Genomic DNA, 20657 nt, shown 5'->3' with positions numbered 1-20657 from the left:
CCATTAACACAAACAACTTGGGCCAGAGCTAACAGGACCGAGAACACAGAGATTATGGACACACTTTGCCCAACGGCCCATGACATTTTGCAACCGTCAAATAAAAAACAGATCCCGATCCATGTGAAAACGATTTCTTAAGACATTTGTTTTGACACGAGTAAACATGAGGTAAAAATTTAAAAATTAAAAATAAAATATAATTAGAATGAAAACTAAACAAAAACAAAAATGATTCACCTATCTGGCCTTCAGTAGAATTAACATATTTTGGGATCAAATTTTAGCTATTTTAAAACAAACAACACCTTTTTTTTGAAAAGATCCGAACATGAAATCATATTGATTAAGATACTTTCACAATGATTCATTTTCAGCATTATTGTGACATAGTGAGAAGGTTGATAGCATGTAATTTTCATGATTTTCATTGCGCCAGTGATATGTTTAGATTCAATTAGGCATAAAGCTTACATGGACATCACTTATGGACCTATGATACCCCTTATCTATTCTCAAGGCGTATTCGGCTATCCCCAGATCACCCCAATTTGGCACCAACCCCCTAATACTTTTCTCTATACAAAATGATTTTAAGCTTTAAGGTTGAACGTTGGACTTACATACCATCCGGACTTACAAGCCTTAAATTCAGGATGTTTAGTACTTATGTGTATGCCCCACCCCTGTAGTTCCCTAGGACCCCTTTAAGCTTTTGGAAAACAATTTGAATGACAATAATTTTCATATATATATAAATATTGTATAAAATTATTATTATTATTATTTTATTTAATTTTTTTTACTTCAAAAGAAATATAATACTTTTGGCAATCAAGACACTAACGGGCTCGTGTATGACTGGGTAATTGCTTTTCTGCCTATCATTCGGAGAGATGTATCTAGGGACATGCAAACATCTTCAAAATGACTCTCCACAATAAGTTTAGCAGATTTAGTTTATATCACTTCAAACTTTTAGTTATTATGGAAAGCTACCATACACATCAATGACTAATCAAAAGCCTTTTTAGCCTAATAATTTCACACGTTAGGCGCACAAAATCGGCACACAAAATCAATTTATCTATCATTTCTCAAAGGTTGGATCAATTTTCATTTGAAAATATTTTAAGCTTCTAAAAAGCTTTTAGATGAATAATAATATCACTTCCCAGAAGACACATATGTTAAGAACTCTGTCACCCTGGTCACTCTTTAGCTTTCATGTAAATGGCTATCCCGTATGACCACAAGTTGCTAACTGGACCAAACACATATGAGAATATGTGTCCCTCCAACTTGGAATTACCGACATAATTTTATGTGAAAAAGTTCAAAACATAAAACACATCACAATCTCCCCGAATGCTTTCAGTGTTTAGATAAATGGCTATCCTGTGAATCTACGAGTAGATTACCGGACAAGACATATACAAGTATATGTCCTTCAAACTTGAGCAGTCGACATAATTTTAAGCGAGAGTGAATATAAACAAACACACACTATTTTTTTTTTGATTTTTATAAAATGATAACAACGCACATACACTATTTTGTATTTTTCCTTTTTCTCCCCCTAAATTTGTACAAAAATTATGACACGAATAAAAATTTATCTACACACTTTAAACCTCAAAACTACTCAGTCATCAAAATGCAACATCTTAAGAAATCCCACAAACACATTAAATCTGGCTATTCCGACCAGTTTTGTAAATAGGTCCGCCACATTATTATCAGTGTGGACCTGTTCAAGATGAATCAGTTTCCGGTCATAACAATCACGAATAAAATGGACTTTGATGTCAATGTGCTTGGTTTTGGAGTGCTGAACGATATTTTTAATAATTGCAATAGTAGCATCATTATCACAAAAAATGGGAGTGTTAAGAAATTCCAAACCGTAGTCCAGCAATTGATGTTGCATCCAAATAACCTGTGAACAGCAAGCTAACGCAGCAACATACTCCGCCTCGGCGGTTGAAGTAGACACTGTTTGTTGTTTCTTGCACTGCCATGAAATGAGACGATCTCCTAAAAACTGGCAGCCGGTAGATGTGGATTTCCTGTCAATGTCATCTCCACCATAATTGCTATCCGCAAAAGCATAAAAATCAAATTCTGAGTTTTTGGGATACCAAAGACCTAACTTCGGTTGTCCCTTCAGATATCTAAAAATGCGTTTAACAGCAATTAAACGAGAGAGTTTAGGATTAGCCTGGAAACGAGCAAATTGACAGACTGCAAACATGATGTCTGGACGACTGGCGGTGAGATACATCAGAGACCCGATCGTCGATCAATAGTACGTTTGATCTACGGGAGTCCCTTCAGGATCAGACGAAAAAAGAGGCCTTTCTGCCATTGGAGTGGCGGTACTCTTGGAATCTTGAAATTCAAATTTTGCATGCATATCTTCAACGTACTTTCCTTTATGCAGCAAAATTCCCGTCAAGCTCTGACGAACCTGCAATCCTAGAAATGTTGTCATATCTCCCAACGAGCTCATCTCAAATCTCTTCTTTATAACCTCTTCAAATTCTAAACACAACTCAGCACTGGTAGACCCGAAGATAATATCATCCACATAAATCTGAACCAGAATCAAATCTTTCCCGACGGTTTTAAGGAACAGAGTTTGATCAATGGTTCCCCTTGTATAGCCATGACCCAGAAGATGTGCCGTCAACGTAGCATACCACGCCCGAGGAGCTTGGTGAAGACCATACAATGCTTTATCCAATTTGTAGACATGATTAGGATTCTTAGAATCCACAAACCCCGGTGGCTGGTCCACATAAATCTCTTCTTTGACTTCGCCATACAAAAACGCCGTTTTAACATCCATCTGATAGACCGTGAAAACCCATGAAAGACGCAAAAGCCAGATAAATCCGAATGGCCTCAAGTCTAACTACAGGAGCATATACTTCGGTGTAGTCTAAACCTTCAACCTGACGATGTAAGACCCCGAATCCCGGGAATCCTACAGTTGGTAATCACATCCACAATTTCATAAAAATTTAAAACCAAACAATTCTTTGTATTTAAAACCAATTCAGAGTAAAAAACAGCGGAAAAAGTTTAAGTATTAAAAGTCCCAAACACAGGTACAAGTGTCCAAAATCGAATGTAGATAAAATATCCGTTTTATTTGAAATGCTTAACCAGAAATGCCTTAAACCTTCCGATTAGTCTCCAGCACGTCCAAGCGGTAACCTCCAATCCTTAACCTGAAAGTCAAACTAACATACACACAAAGTCAGCTAGAGCTGAGTGAGTTCAGGTATTCATAAACAATATTTCATACTTTATTTCAAAACTTATAATTCTAAACAATAGAGAGGATAATAATAAAATAAATAATATAATTCACCAAATAATACATTCATCGTCGAACACACGTATACGGGCCTCTCCACCACGAGTCGAGACTAGAGTAATATATTTGACCCGGACGCGGTAAGACCTAAGCATGTGACACAAGCCACTCCACCACGGGTCAAACCCGAGTAATATATTTGACTCGGTCACAGCTTACACATCTAAGCACGTGATACGGGCCTCTCCACCACGGGTACAACCCGAGTAATATATTTGACCCGATCACGGCTCAACATACAACGAGCCTCTTCACTACGGGATTTTAAAATCCGATTAATATATTTGACCCGCCAAAATGATGATCATGCCACACGGGCCTCTCCACCACGGGATTTGAAAACTCGAGTAATATATTTGACCCGGCCATGATCACCATGCACACACACATCAGTAAGCCTACTCATATCATTCTTAGTCACGAGGAACTAAATATCATCACACAACCGTAGGCTATAAGGTAACACATACTCATACATACATACCTCCATACATACATACATACATACATACATACATATATATATATATATATATATATATATATATATATATATATATATATCATCCCAACGTGAACTAAGTAAATAGGTCTACTCGTATTCAATTTCTACCAAGCCTGTTAACTTCCTCGAGTCTAGATCATCAACGACGTATGTAACCTCAAAGGATATAAGACCATAAACGAGTCTAAAATATTTCGGTTTAACGAGTAAAATCGTATAAAATTTGTATTCCGGTGTATATGCTAGCCCAAAACGTAAAAAGAGTAAAAAGGGCATCATGAACTCACCTGAAACGAGCCACACAAACACCAAATAGTTTGAGAGCTTCAAAGCCAATCCACAGTTTACAAGCCTGTCGGATTGCACATAAAGATTACTAACAAAACGTACCGACTCATTTTATCCTACGACACGTTCTAACATGATTTGGTTGACCTAAAGCCTTGAAATTACCAAATTCAATTACATCAGCCCCTGAGGCCATGTATTTACCAAAACCACCCTTAGTTATCCTGGGGACAAAGGGTTCCCAATTTACCCCCGAAAGTTGTTGACTCTATCGAATATGCGCATTAACGGGTTGTTTATGCACATAGATACCAACTCAGCCCCGTGTGGACCAAATTTAGTAAAATCATAGCCAACAAGTCCACACGCCGCTACAAGAGTTGGATGGCTCGGTAATTCGCAAGCACGATGCAAAAATTACCAATAAACGTGAATTTGCGCCGTACAGACCCGTTCAAGTAACCGACAACCAATTCACCCCAAATACTAAATAAATCAGTTTTTCACAGCCAACATATCATGCCGAGTCTACAACATTCGAATTGGTTGTCCATTCCCTCAAACAACGCGTTAAACAATAACCCCCGTGTCATCTTGCTTGTTTCGGAAAACCCATCTCGTATCTAATGCTTTCTTTCCCTCTGGATGTTCAACTAACCTCCACACTTTTAATTTATTGAACTGATTCAACTCTTCGTGCATGGCATCCACCCAACTTGGTTCTAGAAGAGCCATTTCCACCGACTTCGGCTCAATCTGAGAGATGAAACAAGAAAACAAACAACTGTTTATGTGTCATGTCTGACTTTTGGTGGACACACCTGTCTTAAGAGGGCCGATAACATTCTCAATAGGATGATTTCGTTGAGTTCTTGTCGGAATCGGCTGTTCGGGAACATCTCCAGTAGGGGATAAGTTTGATAAATTTTCATTAACTTCAGTGAGGGGAATCTTCCATCCAAAAGCCACCGTACTGTGTGAGTACGAAGTGCTGGCAACGTATTCATTTGGAATGACATCGGCAAGGTGCTCCTGAAGATTTGACGAATAGGACTCTCCCCCTCAACTGTTGAAGCATTTTCTGAAGAGTTTGGAGAATACACAGTTTCCGTAACTTCTTTCGGTTGATTGACGGACGCGGGTGGGTTGTCATCAAGTGGTTCTGTGACATCATCATCCAGAAGAGGGGAGATGTGGAGATACTGCATGTGGGTCTTCTTTCTCAGTATCTGCTGTAGCACCACATGAAGTTTCTTGTTGATGACCGGAAGCAAATTGAACGGTTTGAAAAGTTCATTGTAATCGAATAACCAGTCCGGACCAACACGAGCATCAGTCTCGTTTTCTTCCAACCAACGAACATCATAGGATTCTAGAATCTGTTTAGTTGACTTATTGTAGACTCTATTGGCGGTGTGACCAGCATACCCAACAAAATAACAATCAGCAGCTTTGGCCCCAAACTTCGGAGTAGACTCGAGATTCAGTAGAGTACACGGACAACCAAAGGCTCTGAAGTGTGCAACAATAGGCTTATGACCATATACTATCTCATATGGAGTTTTCATTTATGATTTGTTAATTATCACCCGATTCTGAACATAACAGGCCGTGTTGATAGCTTCTGCCCAGAAAAATAATGGCTGTTTAGAATCACACAGCATGGTCCTGGCCGCCTCGATAAAAGTCCTGTTTTTCCTTTCAGTCACACCATTCTGCTGTGGTGTCCGAGCTGAACTGTATTGACGGAGCACACCCTTTTTGAGCAAAAATAATTCAATGATGCATTCTTGAATTCCGTACCATTATCACAACGAATTCCTTTTAGTTTCAGATTCAGCTGATTTTCCATAAGCACCACAAATCTCTTGATCAGTTCTGCAGTTTCACTTTTATTTGACAAGAAAAACACCCAAGTGAACCGTGAGTGGTCATCAGTAATAACGAGACAGTAAGAGCTGCGAGAAAGACTCAAAACATGAACCGGACAAAAAGGTTCATATGCAATAGTTGAAAAACTAATGAAATGGTATTAATCAGTTTTGGCTTATGAGTTTTTCGACGATGTTTACCCAAAGTACAAGCCACACATTTTTCAATAGTAATAAAATCTTTAACGGGTAATCCACGTACCAAATCATTTTTAGCAAGACGATTCAGATTTTTCATATTAGCATGACCAAGACGACGATGCCAAATCATGGCATTATGTTCAGACACCTTTGAAAACAAACAGGTTATTTCATCAGGAACATTTTTGTTAATGTCGATCACGTAAGCATTATCTTTTCTTTGTGATCGAACAAGAATCCAGTCTTCTGGTATAATGATACCAGGTTTCAAATCAAGCACTCTTTCTTAGTAAAATGAGTTGAAAACCCTTTATCACAGATTTGTGACACGCTCAACAAACTGTGCTTCAGCTCTGGAACAAAATTAACATTTTAGAATTTTAGGGCACCGTTACTTACAATACCCTTCTTCTCCACCCGCAAAGAACACATACCCACCATTAAAAATTTGAATGTCGTGTAGCTGGGAAATGTCTCCTGTCATGTGCCTGGAACAACCACTATCAACATACCAAGGTCTGATGATATTCCTCCATAGCTGCTCCTGCACGAAGTGCGGGATTAATTAACTTTGGCACCTAGTCCATAGTAACACTGGGTACACCTGACTCATCTACACTCGTTACAGGCTGCCATGAATTATCTTCTTGATTATCTAAAATGGAAGAAGAAACCTTCTTTACCGGAGACTTAGGTATCCATTTATGTTTACCATTGTAAGATTTACTGTTGTTTGTACGAATGGATGGTTCAGTTTCTGGTTTGAGTGTAGAAGGAATAGACGAATTTGTTCTCCCGACAGGCCGTGATTTAGAAATCGAGTTAGTTTTTGAAGTCGAATCATGGTTTCTATTACTTCTACTGAACATTTTAGGCTTGGTCTGATGAGGACGAAACCTACCAGATTTGTACTTGTTCCAATCACCGTCAGAGGGATTTGCCTTATGATGCCCGAAATTTTGTCGATAGGTATCATGAGGCATATTCCTCTGATAAAATCCATAGTAAGGAACATATGGACGATGTAGACAGTTTCTAGCAATATGACCAGGAATCCCACAATTATAACAAGTTTGACGTTTTATGTAAAAATCATTGTGGTGAACCTTTTGTCTTGACATTTTATATAAAAATCATCAGGTCTCTTAGCTTGATGTTTACCATTAGACCTGTTGTTCGGTTCGACACCCTTTTGTTCATTTGAGCATCCCTCTTTAATGAACTTGGGTAGTGGGTAGTTTTTAGCAAATGTTTTTTTTTTTATTTTTCTTATTAAAAACCACATCATCAGATTTCACAGTTTTAACAGAATTAACCACACAATTGTCTTTGCTCTTAAAACCAGAGCCCACACAAACAGTCGAACTAACAGAATTCAAAACATGCAGTTTTAAAGAAACATCAGAATTAATGTTTTTATTAAATGAAACACAAGAGTCATCATCCTCATCAGTCCATTCCTCAACAATTACTTTCTCTGCACATGAAGCAAACATGTTAGAATCTTTCACTTCTGAAGTGGATACATTTGTATTCACAGGATCAGACTTGTCATTCTTACCTTGTTTACTGTACTTCATGCCCTGTACCTTTTCTTCATGTTCTTTGGTGACAGGAAGTCGAACATAGTTGTCATTCTAAGGTGGGGGTACCCAACTATATCCTATGCCCTCACCTTTGTTTTCCTTCCACCATAACTGATTATCAATCATTGAACTAACTACTTTACTGGAACCCTCGAATTTTTTGAAATCAAGTTCAGCTCTTTCAAATTTAGTATTTAAATTCAAAATCTCTATTTTGGAGGCTTCTAGTTTAGCGGTTAATTCAGCAATTTCCTGCTTGGCATCTAAGTGGTGACAACACTTTGTGCTGAATTCAGATTTAAGCTTAGAAAAATCTTTTTGTGTAGGTCCCCCCGGGGCGTCGCCGATCGATACGAGATCCGCACGAGGTCTAGGAGTGCGGAATCCTCCTAGACTCGTTTATTGGTGTAAAGATGAAGAACACAAACACGTACGCGAACAAATACACGAACAAATACAAGAACGGGATAATCAAATCTGCAGATTCTTATATAATAATCAAAACACGTTACATACCGTAACCAAACAGAAAACACGACTGACCCGAGGTGAGCTCTACCTCGGGTCGTCTCACACGACTCTCCTTGTCTCTTACTCTCTCTAAACAAACAAACTGCTCAAAACACACACTAATTTCTGGATTACTAAACCTAAACAAGACACACGTATATATATATAAAACATTCTCGGGCCTGGGCTTCAGTAGGCGAAGTTGTTAGAACTTCGCCTATGGCAGAAGTTGTTACAACTTCGCCTACTGAAGCCCAGGCCCGAGAATGTTTTATATATATATACGTGTGTCTACGGCGAAGTTGTTACAACTTCGCCTATGGCGAAGTTGTTCTAACTTCGTACTTCGTTTCCGCTGATCAGAATTGCATAGCGACGGTCACAAAATGCACCAACAGTCTCCCCTTTGACCGTTGCTCTCAATTCTAACAAACACAAAAGATCATCTGTTACACGACATGCACCAACAGTCCCCCTCTTAACTGATGATCTTCTGTTTGCAGTCAACCAGCCGTGTCTGAATCTGTCATGTAGCTTCACAAATCTACCAATCACCCAGCGTCTTCCATATCAGATCTTACCTTCAGTGTAAGCTTCTCCGACTATAACGATTGAGGTCTTTGAAATGCATGCATCCTCGTGCCAATAGATCATCTCAACCAATCACGTGAGTCCATCTGACTTCACCAACACGTGAAGTTGGGCTTCCTCCACAAATTTACCAACTCGTCGGCATACGATAAGGTTTAATCTTCAACTACTCAACATCAAGTGATCAATTTCATCACAAAACCACCTTGACAGAATCTAACACATGACCATTAATTAATCCGAAGCATCTTCAATCACCAGGGATAACGATCAAGAACATAAACACTTTAGTTCCTGATTAAATCCAACTTGTTCCAGAATTTTCACTCTAATAAATAAGCATCACGTTTCAGGATCCAATTCTCGAACGCCTTGAAAATAACATAAATAATATGCTCTGACCGCAATCCAGTAATGACAAAAACCTTCAGTTCAATTTGACTTTCTTCAGTTGGTCACCTCGAACAACAACAATTTCATTGCCCACAAACACCCAAATATGTGTCAATATCCAGTTTCAATCAATATCCCATTCACAAACTCAACTCCATATCCAGAGTTGACACGTATTTGTTCACACGTAAGACCCAGAGATAACAAGTTTCACTCGTTGACGGAACAACATCTCCGGTCTCACAATAATCGTGTACACCTGGCCATACAGACAAAAACTCCAAAACACTTTTTTTTTTTTTCGTTAACTTTGCCTAAAGTCAACTTCGCCTTTCCATAACTTCGCATATTCCATAACATCGCCTGACTGAAAAGCGAACTTGTGAGGTAGGCGAAGTTGTGGATAACTTCGCTTAACCTTATATCTTCGCCTAAACCCTAAAATTTAAGCGACAACTTCGCCTGAACCCAATAACTTCGCCTGCGGCGCTGTTCAGCCAAGAACACATCAGATTAGTGCCAGAAACACCAAAACGCAGATCTCGAACCATAGCATAAGAGCCTAAGGCTCTGATACCACATGTAGGTCCCCCCGGGGCGTCGCCGATCGATACGAGATCCGCACGAGGTCTAGGAGTGCGGAATCCTCCTAGACTCGTTTATTGGTGTAAAGATGAAGAACACAAACACGTACGCGAACAAATACACGAACAAATACAAGAACGGGATAATCAAATCTGCAGATTCTTATATAATAATCAAAACACGTTACATACCGTAACCAAACAGAAAACACGACTGACCCGAGGTGAGCTCTACCTCGGGTCGTCTCACACGACTCTCCTTGTCTCTTACGCTCTTTAAACAAACAAACTGCTCAAAACACACACTAATTTCTGGATTACTAAACCTAAACAAGACACACGTATATATATATAAAACATTCTCGGGCCTGGGCTTCAGTAGGCGAAGTTGTTATAACTTCGCCTATGGCAGAAGTTGTTATAACTTCGCCTATGGCGAAGTTGTTCTAACTTCGTACTTCGTTTCCGCTGATCAGAATTGCATAGCGACGGTCACAAAATGCACCAACATTTTGATTTGTTTCTATTTTATCTTAGAAGGCTTTTTCATTTTTCTTAAGTTTAAAATTTTCAGATTTCACTCTTTCCATGTCTCTAATCAAGTTATCATTGTGGAGTTTAAAATTTTCAGATTTCACTCTTTCCACTCTTGAGAACTTGGTTGAAAGCTTACCTAAGATGAGCTGGGAGGAGTGAAGGCCATGAATGCGAATTGAAGTTCCTTGATTTGCTCCTCAGCAGCATTTTCTTCTTCAGTGTCTTCAACATGAGCATAATTAGCAGTCTGATTGCTAATGTTGAGAGCAGCCATCTGATCAGCCCAAGAAAATTGTTGAGCAACCAAACCCCTTTCAGCATTTCCCGAACTACCCCCAACTTCTTCTCTAGCGTTTCCCATTAGAACCAGCACCCTTTCCGTGTTTCCTTCCTTTGCTGGATTGGTACATTCACGAGCAAAGTGACCCGGCTCGTGACAGTTGTAGCACCTTAGAGTGTCCTTGTTAAAACCCACCTTTTGATTATTCAGCATATTCCAATTATTCCTTCCCGTTCCCTTTGTGAATTTCTTATCCCGGAACACTGTCATGGAGATCTGCCAAGAGATGTCCATTTCTTCAACATCATCTGGATGGATTTGATCAAGCTCAGTAGTAACAACAGGTTGAACCAAATCTTCAGCTAGGAATGCATTGTAGCAGTTCATGAATCCCGCCATTAAAGCTATGTCCTCTTGAGTTTCCTTTGGGATAGAGGGAATCTGATTGGTGTTCTGACTGGGTGAAGCACCAGATGATTGGGGTTGAACATTTAGCAGCAGGAGATTGAGCAGGCTTAGTGAAGTAGACTGGAGCTGGTTGTGGTGAGGTGGAAGATGATTGACTCCGAGGGGATTTAAACATTTGGAAGTTGCTTTGAGGTTGAAATTGCGGTTGTCCCTGAGTAGTCTTGAATATTGAGAAGTTGTCTTGTGAGATGAGTGCATTATTGGAAGCAGCGTTGTACCAAGCTGCACTGTAGGAGTTTACGTGATTTATAGCACGTTGCTTGTCATCCATGTCACATGCCTTAATGGTAGCCATCATCTCGGATATAGACATCCTGTTGAGATCTTTTGTCTTCTTGATAACGGCAACATTCATATCCCAACTTTTAGGAAGTGAGTTCACCAACTTGTTGTTTATTTCAGAAGTTGCCAGATAGATGCTTGCAGATCTCATCTCAGTCACAAGAGCTATGAACCTTTGAAGTTGAGTTTCCAACGACTCTCCCAAAACATGAATAAACATATTGAATTTCTGTCACAGCAGGTCTTGGCGACTTCTCTTCATGTCTTCGTTTTCTTCATACACCTCAATTAACGCCTCCCACAACTCCTTAGCAAATTGAAGTTCTCTAAAACCCTGAGCAATCTCAGGTGAGAGTGCCATAGTTAATGTTGAGAACGCCTTTTCATCCTCTTCAATTTTAGCAAGATCATCATCATCGTACATAGCAATAGGCTTCACAACAACTTCAGTTGAGTTCTCACGTTGATACGTGATGATTTAGGGTCCTCTAACTATGATTCTCCAGTTTTTTGCATCTTTCATCTTGACATACTTCTCGAATCGGAATTTCCACTCGCTGAACCCCTTATGAGACAGTAGACGAGGCACACGAGTGGTGGTCCCCATTATGGAATTCAGTTCTTGATGGAGTGAAGCATTGGATGACCCATTATTATTCGTTAATTGATCCATTTTAGTTTTAATCAGTCCAAAACAAATCCTAAGTCCAGAAAACTCTAAAGTCCAATACACAAAGCCTAAATCAAATTGATCAGGTCCAACTACATTCACAGAATGCGTTGACCAAGAACCAAAGATGACCGAGAACTGAAAGAGTTGACCGAAAACTAAACAACGTTGACCGAGAATAAAGGTTGGTGACCGAGAACAGAGATTGTTGACCGAGAACCACAAAATTTGGCTGAGAACCCTTAAATCTAACCGAAAACGATCAGATTTTAGAAGAAAACTTGAACAAATTGCCAAAAACCTTCAAAACTAACCGAAAACCAATTTCCTTGGTCGAAAACTAGAGATTCAGTTGGATTTTGAGTATAAAAAACTCCCGAGTTTAGTGGGATTTGATTTGATTCCAAAACAAAATCAATCTTTAACTAAAAGCAATCCTTTCTCTTCTCCGATCAACAGTTCGCCGAAAATACAACCAAACCACCAAACACTTACATCTTGAATTCGTTGATATCACAATAACGAGCCTGAATACGTTAAAGGCTCTGATACCAATTGTAAGTCCCGAATCTGGATCACTACAATATGATATCAAGTATCTTGATGTTAGTGCGGAATCCTAACACAAGATGATTCAAGACAATAAGCAAGAACACGAAAAATACACGATGGAATGCTTCAAAACACACGTTATTATTAACGTCGGGTGTTTAAGCACTATGCTTACAATACTCGTTCTACCAACAACACAGTGAACGTCTAATCTCTCTCTCTCTCTCTCTCTAAACGCCCACCCAAAACCCTATACAATATGATCTATATATAGGGTAGCCAACATACTAGCCCAACAAAAGCCCAAAGCCCACCAAGATCCATAAGGATCTCGGTTTACATAATTGTCACACCCCGGCTAGCACAATACGGAAGCGTAAAATGGGAATGTAACAGACACCTCTGGTATCAACACATTGCTTATAAAGAAACATTACAAACTAATTTACATTATATTAATTTCTTCGTTCTATCAATGTTTTACAGTCTAGGTTGTACAAACAAAACTAGATCGTTAACTAAACGTTCTTACTACTAACGCCTTTGTTTCTCTTCACATAGCATCAACCACACACTTCAGGCAAGTGACAGATCACCCAATCATTCCGATTTAGGTACACCTGAAAAGCAGTTTAAAACGAGTCAACTACTAGAGTTGGTGAGTTTCACGAGTTTCAAGAAAACAGTAATGAGTATTCACAAGTCAGCATTTGTAATCATGAGATAAGTATGTATGTATGTAAATGATGTAATTATGCTAAGCTACAGTGAAGCCTGGACTGTTCATGCTGCGTGCCTCCATTTCCCATGCTCAATCAACCACTGTGGCCCCTTTCCGCCCACAACATGCCCCGGTAGCTATGTCTAACACTACCTAGCTGATTCGTAAAAATATAATACGGACATGTGCAAACGGGATAATGTCTCAGCAACCGTGCTGGCCCCGCCTGGGTTTGTCAAACCAATAGTACTATTCACAAGCCACCGGCTCGAAGTTAATCACTGTGATCGTGGGGACTTTCGTGTGTTAGCACTTAGATAATTCACATCAGTACATGTTTCAGGTATGTATATGTAATCAAACATGCTTTTCACCCCAAAAGTTCGTAAAACAGTTTAAAAGTGGGGTCATGAAACTCACGGTTTAGTAGATATTCAGTACTGTATCAGCTCGTGGTTTGTTCGGTCCGCTATCAGTAGTTCATATAATCAATATTATTATAATCTCAATACTAATCTGGGCTGTATAACTAATCTGGGTGTAGCTGGAACGCCCAGAAAGTGGCAATAGGCTTAGGTTGTGATGTTGTTCAATGTGTAATACTCAAAACCGAACTTGGCTCAGATTCCCATTTTCCCAGCAGGGCCAAGTTGTTCGTTTACGCGTTCAGAAAACAGTTATGGGAAAATAAGCTTGGGTAAATGTATCGGTTAATAAAGTGATTAAGTTATAAAGAAGGATCACCTACTGGGGTCCAGGATTAGCCACGGGGCCCGTTTCCGTTTATTCAGTTTTATTTAAGAAGGAATGTGCACAATCCATCCGGATTGTCCTGGTTTTTCATAGAAAAGTTTGTTTTTACTTAATTAGTTCAAAAATATGATTTTTGATCACTCTTGGTGTTTTGATATTCTCGCAGGTTCGTTAGTCGGGAACTTGCCGGTTTTTATAAAAACTGAATTTGTTTAATTTTCAAATTAGCATAATTAATTAACCGTTAATCATTAAAATATGAAAATTTAACCACTTATCAATTAAAATATGTAGATTTTTATAAAAATATTTCTGGAATTTATTTACTGATTTATTAATTTATAAAAATTCATTTTATCAGCTATATATCGCCTGAAAATCGTCAGTTTATCCCAAACAATTTCCAAAACTTCTACAAAAATTCTTGAATGCTCAAATCATGTCCCGATTCAATATGTATCAATTCCAGAATGTAAAAAGTTCGTGCGATTTTCTTTTCGGCCCAAATTCGGCTATAAATATTCACACGAACGCAAATAAACAAAACACCTTTAAACTTCTCCAAATGATCCCAAAATTCATATGTGATCAAAATACATCAAATTTGAGTTCTCAGAAAAATTTCATAATTTTTGAAGTATTTTAGTTATGTTTCCCAAATAAACGTCCTAATTCGGTAATAAATTCGCCAAATATTCTCGGATGGTCGAAAAATTACCAAATTTGAACAGGGACTCAATGACATGGTCCCTGATGTCCCTGCAAAATTTCAAGTCCTAAAAATATGCACATCACAACCCTAACCTAAATAGCCCGTAAGCGAGTGTTTCGGCATTACCTTAGCGGGTTTGGCTCGTTTCCGACTTTTTAATCAAGTTTTCAGGTTCTTTTTAATTTGAACAGGGACTCAATAACGGCTTTCTACGAACATCAGGGTAGCTTTTCTGTCGATCTCGGGCGATTTTCAATTTGCTTGTGATTTTACGGATTTTGTCGGTGGTTTCTTGAATCAAGTCAGATCGTGTAATTTGGGTATCTCCAACCTCAGTCCAGCATAAAGGGTGATCTACATTTCCGTCCATACAGCGCCTCATATGGTGCCGCTTGAATGCTACTGTGATAGCTATTGTTTTACGAAAATTCAACCAGTGGAAGATGTTGATCCCAGTTTCCACCGAAGTCTAGTACACAAGAGCGAAGCAAATCTTCTAAGGTTTGAATGTTTCGCTCAGATTGACCGTCGGTTTGGGGATGGTAAGCGGTACTTAGGTCAATTCTGGTTCCCAAAGCTTCTTGTACGGCTTGCGAAAAATGAGAGGTGAAATGGCTATCACGATCAGATATGATTGAAACGGGTACTCCTTGTCGGGATACGATTTCATTGATGTAGATGTGAGCAAGTTTTTCGGTTGTGTAAGTGGTTCGGATTGGAAGGAAGTGTGCGGATTTGGTTAGTCGGTCAATTATCACCCATATTGCATCAATTCCTTGGGAAGTTTTTGGGAGATGTGTTACAAAATCCATGTTAATTTGTTCCCATTTCCATTGTGGTATTTCCGGTTGGTGCAACATTCCCGAAAGTTTTTGATACTCGGATTTAACCCTCGCACAGGTTAAACATTTACTGACGTATGTAGCTATATCCTTTTTCATACCAGGCCACCAATAATACTCCTTCAAGTCCTTGTACATCTTCTCTGTTCTAGGGTGAATGGAGTATTTGGACTTGTGGGCTTCGTCCATGATCAAATCACGAAGATTGCTGAAAGTGGGAATCCAAACTCGATTTTTTGTAGTATAGAATTTCATCAGTTCTTTCTTCAAAGTTTTGTTCGGTTCCATGCAAGTTTTCATTTTCCAAGTGATCTCCTTTCAGAGCTTCGTTTTGAGCAATACGAATTTGCACGGTGAGAGTGGTTTAGACGATCATTCCAAGTGCTCGAACCCGTAGTGGTTTGATCCTTTCTTTTCTACTCAAAGCAACTGCTACTATGTTAGCCTTGCCCGGGTGGTATCGAATCTCACAGTCATAATCGTTCAACAGTTCTATCCATTTTCTTTGCCTCATGTTTAACTCTTTTTGGTCAAAAATATGCTGTAGGCTTTTGTGGTCGGTGTATACAGTACATTTGGTGCCATACAAATAGTGCCTCCAGATCTTGAGCGCAAAAATAACGGCGCCCAGTTCCAAATCATGGGTGGTATAATTCTTCTCGTGCACCTTTAATTGTCGAGAAGCGTATGCTATAACTTTGTTTCTTTGCATTAGTACGCATCCCAACCCTTTCCGGGACGCGTCACAATAAACTACCAGATCATCAGTTCCCTTTGGAAGACTCAGTATCGGGGCATGGCACAGTTTCTGTTTCAGCAATTGAAAAGCCGCTTCTTGTTCTTCTCCCCAAAAATAAGCACGTTCTTTTTGAGTCAAAAGAGTTAAAGGTTGGGCTATGCTGGAAAAATTTGCAATAAAACGCCGATAATACCCAGCTAAACCCAAAAATTGGCGATTTTCTTTTGGTGACTTTGGGGCTTGCCAATTTTTGATGGCTTCAATCTTACTCGGGTCTACATGGATACCGTGTCGGTTAACAACGTGCCCTAGAAATTGTACTTCTTGTAGCCAAAATTCACACTTTGACAGTTTGGCATACAACTTTTCCTGTCTCAACAGCTCCAAAATAGTTCGTAAATGTTGTTCGTGTTCCTCCTTGGTTTTCGAATATATCAAAATGTCATCAATAAACACGATAACGAATTTGTCGAGGTACGGTTTACAAACTCGATTCATAAGGTCCATGAAAACTGCGGGAGCATTAGTCAGTCCGAACGGCATAACTAGGAATTCGTAGTGGCCATAACGAGTTCGGAACGCCGTTTTAGACACGTCTTCCTCTTGGATTTTAACTTGATGGTAACCGGATCGAAGGTCAAGTTTCGAGAAATAGTTTGCCCCTTGGAGTTGGTCAAACAAGTCATCTATTCATGGAAGAGGGTATCGGTTCTTGATGGTAACTTTGTTTAATTCACGATAATCGATGCACATTCTAAAACTTCAATCTTTCTTCTTTACGAACAATACCGGTGCTCCCCAAGGAGAATAACTAGGACGAATGAAACCCTTATCTAACAACTCCTGCAATTGGTTGGATAATTCTTGCATTTCAGAGGGTGCCAGTCGATAAGGTACCTTAGCAATGGGGGCTGATCCTGGGATTAAGTCAATACAAAATTCAACATGTCGGTTCGGTGGTAATCCAGGTAAATCATCAGGAAAGACATCGGGGTATTCACGTACAACGGGAATCTCTTCTATGTGTTTCTCATCAGGGTTCTTTATAGTCACCTTTGCCAAGAATGCCATACAACCTTGGCGTAAACATTTCAACACTTTAAGATGAGACACAAGAGGTAAAATTGAACCAGACTTCTCTCCTTGTACTACAATCACCTCACCATTCGAAAAAGGGAATTTTAACCGTCTTGTCGTTACACACAATCTCCGCCTTATACTTGGTTAACCAGTCCATGCCAATGATTACATCAAAACTTCCTAACTCTACCGGGAGTAGGTCAATAAGGAATGGGTGGTCATTAAGAATAATGGAACAATTCTGGATTATTTTGTTGACAGTTATAGAGTTATCGTTAGCGAGCTCTATAGTATAGGGATTTGTTAGTTCACTAACTGGCATATTACCCAGGGACATAAAACTAGTGGAAGCAAAGCTTCTATCGGCACCAGTATCAAATAACACAAAAGCATATTGATCAGAAACAACAAATGTACCTGTTACCACGTTCGGGTCTTGTCGTGCTTCTCCTGATTCAATGACAAACGCGCGTTCCCAAGACGCACTTGAAGTCGTTGCTTGGTTTCGACCGGTGACTGCTCCTCGATTCAGTTTGGGGCAGTCCCTTCTAAAGTGTTCCGTGCTCCCACATTCAAAACAAGCACGGCGATTCACTACAGTTGAGTTTTGCTGAGCTGGTTGCTGACGAATTGGTTGTGGTCTCGGTAGTTGGGGACGACGGGATTGGGTTATCTGGGCTGGTGGGTTTACAATCTTCATACCGATTCGGCAATTGGGACCACCATTGTGTCCAGTCCTTCCACACCTTTGACATATTATCGGTCTACACTCGCCCACATGATGAAAATTACATTTATCACATTTAGGCCATGGTTCCTTATACCTGTCTCGTTTCACCTCAGAACTACTCATGACATAATTTTGTATTGTTGGGCGTGCACGTTTATTTGCTGGCCTTCCTTGTGATCCTGATCCATAATTGGTTCGCTTCATACCTGATGATTCCCCAGTCATTCTCAACGCTCCACTTCTTACTAAGTCAAAAGTCATAATGCCGGCTTGAGTCACGGCATTCTCGAACGAAGTGTGACCCACAGAATTCACCAAACTCCTCACTTCCGGGGCTAAACCCCAAATATAACGTTCAACTCGTTTATTTTCAGGAGTTACTAACCATGGTACTAAGCGGGCCAGTTCATTGAAGCGGCTCGTGTATCCCAAATGATCACTCCTTTCATCTCCAAACTCCAGAGTTTGTGTTCTAACCTTTGTATTTCGTTCTTTGGGCAGAAATGTTCCAGCATCAGTGTTTTGAGTTCAGCCCATGTCATGCGATTCACTGTATCTTCACCTTTTATTTGTACCGTAGTGTTCCACCACATTAATGCGTGATCAGTAAATGTTGAGGCAACATACTTGACAATGTTTTCGGGTGGACAATTGCTGATATTGAGGACAGATTCAGTCTTTTCGATCCATTTGATTAACCCGTTTGGCCCTTTAGTGCCCTTGAAATCAATCGGTTTATAGGCCATAAAGTTTTTGATCGAATATTCCCTTCGAGGGGGATTAGGGTTGTTATTGTTATTGTTTGGGTTCGGTGGGGGATTAGTGTTGTTGACATTATTTGCATCAGGTGGGGGATTATTTGCATTGGTAGGGCATTTGTATTAGGTGGGGGATTATTATTTGTAACTGTTTTATTATTGGTTGGGGGAGCATTATTGTTTTGTTGCTGGTTTGTTTGCATATTTGCGTTTACACCGGCAGTTACTTATGTTACGATAAGTGGGATTACTGCCTGCATTTTCCGAGCAATCATCTCGGCTCTTTCTGCCTCAGTCATAAGGTTTGCTTTCTTTGGGGCCATTCTATAATGATAAACAAATATAAGCCAATTAGTACTAATTCTAGTCTACGGCACTGTGTAATAGTAATCACAATAAATGTAATACAGGTAAACCAGATAACAAATTGTTCTGTACATTGATATCAAAAAGTACATAGACTTAGCCTGATAAAGGCCAGTGCTTGCATGTATATATCAAAATATGTCACTAAGTGACTGTTAGACTTAACCCTAGAAGGGTCAGTGCTTGTAATAATGTACAAAGTTGTGCTCCCCGTTAACATAACATACTACTATATACATACATGGAGTATCAAAAGATCATTTATACATAATTGTAATATTCCGCATCTATCCATACAGACGATAGGCTAACCACAAACATAAAAATAACAGCACCGTAATCACCCAGTAACAGTTCCACAGCCGAACTGTCACCCTATCCAAACAACAGTGGTGGTAGGCATCTGACTGCTGCAAGTTCAGTACTATCTGATGTAACGTCGATAAGTACTGGGTCACGTCCCTCCTCTCCTGGTTAATGTTAGCTATGGCTATCGAGTGGTCTATCACACGGTCAGTCAGGACAGCCATCCAAGAGTTGTTTCCTGCGTTTGGAAGGTCAGGGAGAGGGGTAGGTATACTCAATGAACGGGAAGATGAAGTATCTATTCTAGGGCGTGAAAGTCCTCCCCGGTCATGGGTAGATCTGAATGGAATCGAGGTAGGGTCAATCGGGGTTACCCGAATACGAGCAGTCTGCCGGACTAGCGCAGTAGCTGAAGTCGTCAACGACAGGTGTATAGGTGGAGTGGGTAATCTGGCTACTCTAGCAGGTGAACGATACTGACTGTTAATTACGTCTTGATCCGGATAGATCAGGCACATTCCTGGGTAGTTCTCTACAGATAACTTCTTCTTCCACCTCTTCCTCCTCCTCCTTCTCCTCCTCCTCCTCCTCCTCCGATTCCTCTTCTGGGTCCTCCTCTTCTGGATCCTCCTCTGATTCTTCCTTGGGATCCTCCTCAACAAAGATTACCGGTTCTTCTTCCGGTACGTAGTCGTTATTCCTTGACATGACTCCGCACAAAGGTTAGTTATAAGAATAATATCTATTGCTATTGCTAACTATTGTCGAGGAGATTAATTAATTAAACCAAATTTAATATTACTTATATTAGAATATAATATTAGTTTTATTAAAATTTTAATTATTATCATTATTTAAATCAATATTGAATATAAATGAATATAATATTCATAGTAAATTTTTACCGTCATCAACAGTATCGTACGTACACGTATTCATACACTTTG

The sequence above is a fragment of the Bidens hawaiensis genome, unplaced genomic scaffold, assembly GCF_021521415.1.
Source record: "Bidens hawaiensis isolate Kalapana, Puna unplaced genomic scaffold, B.hawaiensis_p1.1 tig00004151_1, whole genome shotgun sequence".
Classification (NCBI taxonomy): domain Eukaryota; kingdom Viridiplantae; phylum Streptophyta; class Magnoliopsida; order Asterales; family Asteraceae; genus Bidens; species Bidens hawaiensis.
This window is presented reverse-complemented; position numbering follows the sequence as displayed.